Source organism: Hibiscus syriacus, unplaced genomic scaffold, assembly GCF_006381635.1.
Source record: "Hibiscus syriacus cultivar Baekdansim isolate YM2019G1 unplaced genomic scaffold, ASM638163v2 tig00110633_pilon, whole genome shotgun sequence".
Classification (NCBI taxonomy): Eukaryota; Viridiplantae; Streptophyta; class Magnoliopsida; order Malvales; family Malvaceae; genus Hibiscus; species Hibiscus syriacus.
This window is the reverse complement of record NW_024062806.1, coordinates 1,016,031-1,023,455: the sequence shown is the minus strand read 5'-3', so window position 1 is coordinate 1,023,455 and position 7,425 is coordinate 1,016,031. Positions and strand designations below refer to the sequence as shown.

Sequence of the window (7,425 nt, the reverse complement as noted above, 5' to 3'; positions counted from 1 at the left end):
AAAGTCTGCAAAGTTGGGGAACCAGCAGTCAAAATTAAACCATAAACACATCTGAAGTCAATTGGAGTAAATTCAAATAGACACAAGGTATGCAACCTTCAAAGTTCACAATCTAGTTTATTTAAGTAATGCCAAAATGAAAAACATCTAGTTTGCTCCACCACATTGCTATATATCACTAAAAGCACAGAGCATTGACTAAGTTTCCACTTATCTTCTCTTGATTCAAAAAGGCACATTTTGTTTTTAAAAAATTATCATCGTTTGCCAAAAATAATTATATCCTTTTCTCAAACTACCATCACAGCATTAGAAAACAAATACATTAAGCAGACTCATATATGCCCATTGTAGAAAGGGAAAATATATGTGCTCGTCTATAATACTCAGAAAGTCAGAAAATAAAAACTATAGAACTATATGAAAGACGGCGACATCTGCAAAAGAAAGATGCATTTCTATCAAGAAGATAGAAAATTCTTGCTTACTTTCCAAGTGCTATCAACTTTAGAAAACAAGTCATTCTTAGTCCGCTGCCCTGATTAAAAGAACAATACATATGAATCGTCTATCATCAAATGAACATACCCAAATTCATGGAAAATTTCCATCAAGGAACACAGAGACTCTTTATCAAATTAAAGAAACTGGTTTATAGCAATCAATACCCATTCCGCTTTCTATTAGCCTAGAAAGGCTTCCATAGAAACAGATATGAAAGCCACAGTAAAATTTGTCAGATAATTTACCAGATATGGAGTCCAATGCTAGCAAGTCATAATCAGAAACAAGTCCAACCTGAAGCAGCAAAGAACATGATCCCATTATTCCATAAGTAAAAGCTAAAATTTACTAGGTCAAAAAAGATAAGGCAATTTCGCAAACCAAATAAACAAAACCAAAATAGTGAAATCGACTGCAGTGTAAATCATGGTGGAAAACTTTGCAAAAAGAAGGCACCCAAATGCTGACACTTGAGACAAGGTCTTCAAGAATCGAGCTCGCACAGTTGCAACAATCAATTGAAATGGAATGTAGAAGCAAGAATGAATTTATATACAATGGAAGCGTGCCCAAACCTAGAAAGTCATCATGTGGCCAGAACAATCTTTCCTTCACCCACCTCGCCTTAAAGTCTTAAGAATGAAGAAAGGAACACAGACTCAATTGGCCACTATTTCACCAAGATATTTGCTTAAACTTAATGAGTCATGACTATCAATCAAAGTCCTTAAGAATAGCATTCTACCCTTCATAGAATAGGTCTAACATCTTATCCAACAACACTCACTTTAGGGACATTGGTCTCGTTGGACAATGCAAATGCTAAGATTCCACTTTTCTTGAAATGTCATGAAACCATGACAGAAAAACTTTAGAGGTTTGGGACCAAAAGTTAGAAAAAGAAAAGTAAATGAATAGTTGTAAGTTACAACCTCGCAACAAAATTTAGGGGGAAAGATGACATACCAATTTCCAATCATCATCAATAACAGGAAAACCAGTGATTCTGTGTTCAACAAGAGCTTCTAATGCTATTGGTGTTGGCACAAGATCAATAAATAAGAGCCCTCTTTTATAAATACACACACAAAAAACATAGACAATATATTATATGATATAAGCTAACCAAAAACAAGTACCTTCATCAACTATGGAAGAATACCTGTGGAAGAAGCGGCGTGAACTGATAATTATCGAGGGGGAAGAAGCGGGAAAGATGAAAATAATGGGGGGAAAATTAAAAGACGACTTTTACAGATGACATACAATTAAAAGTGTATTTCGTGTTTTTGCAAATTTTTTGAATTATGACTATTAAATATGGCACATATTATTGTAAGTCATAAATCGTTCAGATTTTAAAAAACATGACATTTTTTATGACACACATTTTTTGCAAGTCATAAATTAGCGTGTGTCATCGTTCGTGTGTCATTAAAGGTATATTTTATTATAGTGTATTTTGTCCTTCGGGACAAATTCTATGTGCCCTAGTGGGAATTTATACGAGCTGTGGTGACAGCATATGTGCACAACCTCAATATACTTACATATATTTAGTTCTCAAAAACGTACATGGGCTAATAAAGAGATAACATAAAGAAACCTTGTGTGATGTTATATGCTTTGTTTGTGAAAGGTATGGTATGAAGTGCTACAAAGGTTAACTACCAAATTATATGTTCTAAATGGATTAATGATAATGATAATGACAATGATGTGATTAGGATAATGATGATATGTGTGCATGTATAAAGTTGGTTATATGAACTCTGGTATGATGTTCGTATTATATTATTATATGAAATGTGAAATGTTCATGCATTGTTAAGTATCTAGAGTTTCTATTATACGTGGTTTATGCCTCACTAAGTCATAGACTAGCGTGTGAGTGTTTCATACGTAGGTTCCGAGAAGTAAGAAGAGGAGCAAGGATAGGCAAGTCAGGTCAGCTTCTCATTTTCAAATATCATATCATAAAAGTATTTGAATAATATATATGTTGTTATATGGAATGTAGTTGGCATGTAACTAAAAGATTTGAATTGTAACGCTCTGATAAGTTTTGTAAACTCTTTAGTGGAAATTGTATAAATTATGCAGTTTTATTGAATAAAAGATGAACTTTTCACTATTTTGTAAATGTAAATGTTTTGAAAAGTTAATGTGACATCTCGGATTCGTATCCGGGTCGGTACGGGTTGGGGTGTTACATTATGCATATTAAATTTTTACCCATTAGAACTCGTCACGCCAATGTGACGGGTTCCATTGAAATTTTTTTATAAAAATTATCCGTTCAACAACGGTCAATCCAACGGTAAATAAATTCAAATTTTTACCTATTGGAACTCGTCACACCGGCGTGACGAGTTCCATCAGGAATAAAATAATATATATTTTTTCAATGCTTTTAAAAAAATTCAAAAAAAATATTTTTATTGCGTGACGAATCCCATAGGATATATTAAAATAATTCGGGCTGTGAGAACCATGTGACACGGCCCATTAAAAAAATATATCTCATGAAACTCGCTAAGCCGGCATAACGAGTTCCATGATCACTGTAACATTCATCCTAGATCCCAAAATAAATTTTCTGTTGCTCTATTAGGCTAAATAATCCACCTGCTAGATTATTTGCCTAATTCAACATAAAAATTATGCAAAAAGTCATAAAATCAAGATTTTGTTTACAATTTATATGTTTTGCACGTGAGCTATGGTTTAAAAAGTTACGGAGAATAATCATCGACACGAAACGGGCAGTTCTGCGGTGCGGCGTCTTAGTATACGGTTAAAATAAAGTGTTACCGGTTTTGTTATTATTTTAAATAATAAAATCAGTAAAAAATGATAAAAATATCAATATTTTGACCAGTTATAATTACCTATATAAGTAAACGTGGTAAAATAAATCCGGTCAAAAAATAATGTTTTTAGTAAAGCGATACATAAAACATTATTTTTGACCATATTTTTTTTACCGTGTTTACCTATATAAGTAATTATAATCGGTCAAAATAATGATATTTTTAATCAATTTTTACCGATTTTATTATTTAAAATAATAAAAAAACCGATAGCGTCAATGCATGTGAGCGTTTCCCGCAAGAAACACCTAGCGAAACTTAACCAGAGTCTCTTTCCGGGTTTAATTCAGACACGCTTTTGAGTAATCTTCACCATGGACGCGAAAAAGAAGAAGGAAGCCTTGTTGAGGACCTTAAAAAAGTGTTCTTGGGAGAGAATGACTATGGTAATAGAGATACCAATTACAATGACAATCGGAATCTTGAAGAAGAGTTGCAGAATGGGGAGAACAATGAGCACCATTTAAGGCCTTACGCTCAAGACTTTAGCTTTTATCTTAAAAGTGGCAATTGCAAGTTTGGTTCTTACTGCAAGTTTAACCATCCAGTTCGTAGAGGGTTGTAAGATAAAGTTGTTTTCTTTTTTCTGGGTTTTCTTTGTATTTATTAAAGATTGATCCTTTTTTTTAACTTTGATTTTGTTTGTTTGTATTTTTAATACTTGTTGAAGGATAAGGAGAATCATCAGAGATTGGCTGCTGATCAACAAGGGCAAATTGAATGCAAGGTTAGCCTTTTGGGGCAACAAGAAATTGTTTTTATTTATCAATTTCTGACTTAGTTGAACACTTAGTTCTAAGCTTATATAAGAAGAATTTAAGGATAATGGTATCTTTGATGTGTGATCTTAGCCAATTGTACTTTACAATTTAGTTCACTGAACTTCTATTATTAACAATTTGGTGTAGTCTCGAATGCACTTTGAGGATCATAAGTAACCTATGTAAAAGTTGATGCTAAATTAAGTGACCTAAATGTAAATTACCCTGTTTTATATCGTTTGGACATTATCATGCACGTTGCATTGAGTTTCTTTATGTTATGATGCTTGTAGTATTACCGCTCCACCGAAGGGTGCAAGTATGGAAATGATTGTAGATATAGGCACTCTAATGTAGATTATGTATTAGCTCCACTAGAAGTCAACTCTTTGGCTCTGCCGGTACAAGTGGTACATCTGTTATAAACATTTTCACTAGTGTTTTAGACTGTTGCTACCTTATTTGATTATACGTGAGCTTCATTGTCTTCTTGCCGTTTTAGTTCACTGAACATTAATCTTATGCTAAACAGTCTTTGAATTTCAAACTTGCTATTAAACGATCTTGATTTGTCTACCATTATTTGGCAGTATTACCTAAGTTTGGGGGGATGCAAGTATGGAAAAGCTTGTAGATATAGTCACTCCAAAGAGAAGTCCAGATACCTGGAGAAGACCGAGCTACCTCCGCCAGAACTTAACTTTCTAGGCCTACAAATTCGAACTGTAATAATTTTATGTTTTACGGTGTTATATTTTGTTTCCTCGCATACCTACCTTCTTGGTGCACAACTTGAACTAATTCTACGTTCATTTCAGCTGGAGAAAGAGTGCCCGTATTATATGCGTACCGGTTCTTGTGCATATGGATCAAACTGCAGGTTTAACCATCCGGACCCCACTGCTGCTAAAGGATCCGGCACTTTCGGCTCGGACCCTTCTGGTTTTGGAGACCATTCTCCAAGGAATTATAACGGTGAACACGATGCTTTGTCATCATCAATTGAAGCAACCGTCTCTTCATTTGCATTGAATATGTTGCCAAAATAGCATCCTGCCTACTGGAATCATAATTCAGCATATGCTCAAGGGATGCATGCAAATTCTGATTGGAATGGACATCAGGTAGCTCTTATTTCACTTCCGTTTACCAATTTTTTTTTCTAGTTTTCTGTCGATAAAGATTTTCGTTTTCCAACTTCCCGTATCTCTAGATTCGTAGGAACTTTGGATGATGCAATATGATAGTTAAGGCTTCTATATATAGTAAAAATCTCAGGATCCGTTGTGTTTAGTGAACCGGGAACTGTGAGTATGTGCGCACACTTGATTGGCTAGGCACTAGCCGGCCTTTGTTGGTTTAAGCTATTGCGTATTCTTGATGCAAGGGGATCCGAGATAGATGATGCTGAGCTGTCAGATTGTACATTGATGGCGTTGAGATACCATGAATTGGCAGATCAGCGCAAAGGCGGGAATTGATTGTGACATGTTCCTCATTTGGGTCGTTTTGAGTATATTTCAGTCTTTTTGCTATAACTTTGGCTACAGGTGTCAGAATCGCGCATAAGACCCCAATCCGGAAAACTCTTTTCGACGCGCACGCTCTCCACATGAGCTATGCTCCATGTGGCCTTTTTTTCAACCTCAAATTCTGCCGTTTTCCCCTCCGAATCACTAAATTTAGATATTTTTTACTATTTATGGTAGTATTTCGATTGTCACTTAGGAAGTCAATTTAAATCCGATTTAGGCCGGATTTTTTGGAGATTGCATATTTTATTTCGAATTTCAATTTAGAGTGATTTTCGGGATTTTGCTATTTTTGGCAAAATTCGAATAAAGACGATTTTTAACTATAACAGTCCTGCTTGTGGATTGATTTTGGCATTGTTTGATTTGATAATATTTTATTAAACCCTAAAGACTTTTTTCTCTGGTTTTTTTTTGGCGAATTTTCTCTTGTGAATCATCTGTTGGAACGTTTGCAGGATAATTACTATTCTGTCTGGCGTCAATTCTGCTGCTATTATGAAACCTTGTTCTTGTTAGTTCTTTTATGGAAGCTCGTTTGTTGCTTGCTAGCAGGAAAAGGCAAGTAATCCATATTTAGCTCCATCCATAGACAAAGCAATAAAGACTGCGGTTATATACGGATTCCACCAGGAGCAAATACTAGTCAACGAATGCCCCGAACGGCCCGGTGAACCTGAATGCCTATACTTTATGAAAACGGGATAATGCAAGTTCAAATCTGCCTGCAAATATCGTCACCCGGAGAGTCGACTTCTGAAGCCTATCCTCAACAATGCAGGCCTGCCTCTAAGACCTGTAAGTCCCCATCATCATCCATTCATATAGAAAAGAGATAAAAAGTTTTTACAAGCGATGAAATCAGTTATTCCGGGTCGATAATCGCTTTGAATATCAGCAAAACCACATCGGTGCGTCCTTATGGATCATTTGTTGTAAATGTGCAGGATAGAAAAGTGTGCTGGAACTATGAAAAATCTTGGATCTGAAAAGTGTGCTGGAACTATGAAAAATCTGGGATCTGCAAGTATGGGAGCAGCTGTCATTTTCACCATCCAGAGAATCTCTTCTCATGAATCTCCATAGTATCTTAACTTCGGTTCAACAGAAGAATATGAGCTTTGAATTTTGTTTAAGTTCTACCATTTTTATAAATTATTAACCGGGTTTTATTTATGCTTCATCCATTTGAATATATTTAGAAAAAAAAATGATATTGTTTGGATGTTGTGTGGAGGGATATATTATTCGGGTCAGAATTGGAGTGACAAAAAATCTGATCCGACCTAACCTATGATCATCGGTAATTGCATGATCACCATCATCAACTCCCTGACCTAACCTGACCTTCACCACCACCACTCGCCATCCACCCTTGATCGAACCAGCAACCGCCACATAAACCACCAATAGCAACAAAGAAGGTACAACAAGAAAAATGAAAAAACAATGAAAAATCCACTTTCAATCGTCTCGGATTTTGACAATTGAATAACCCATCGAAGAATCCTATTGATGAAGTGAAAGTGAACGGTCAACTGAAATGATATTCAGCTGGAGGGCCATCGAACAACGATTGATGTAGATACGACAACAGTTTAATTGGGTTTTGCATTTCTTGAGTTTTAGAGACGATCTTCGGAGAATTCAAAGTCGATAGAGGTGGCGATGAGAGGAAAATGAGTTGTCCGGTGATGTTTTGAGCTTGAGACAATTCATGATGATCAACTTCGGTTAAAATTGGATTAAATGGAT

General features: G+C 35.4%; 1 long non-coding RNA gene and 1 pseudogene across 1 annotated transcript; one reads left to right on the top strand and one right to left on the bottom strand.

The window, feature by feature from the left end:
• Window positions 1-500: 500 nt before the first annotated feature.
• On the bottom strand, window positions 501-1,536 carry LOC120136561. The gene is made up of 3 exons (XR_005517354.1): window positions 1,471-1,536; window positions 750-798; window positions 501-538 (listed from the first exon to the last, which is right to left on the bottom strand). It is a non-coding gene; the product is annotated as an uncharacterized LOC120136561 (long non-coding RNA).
• Window positions 1,537-2,118: 582 nt separating this feature from the next.
• Window positions 2,119-6,746, top strand: LOC120136516 (annotated as a pseudogene).
• The last annotated feature ends 679 nt before the right edge of the window (window positions 6,747-7,425 follow it).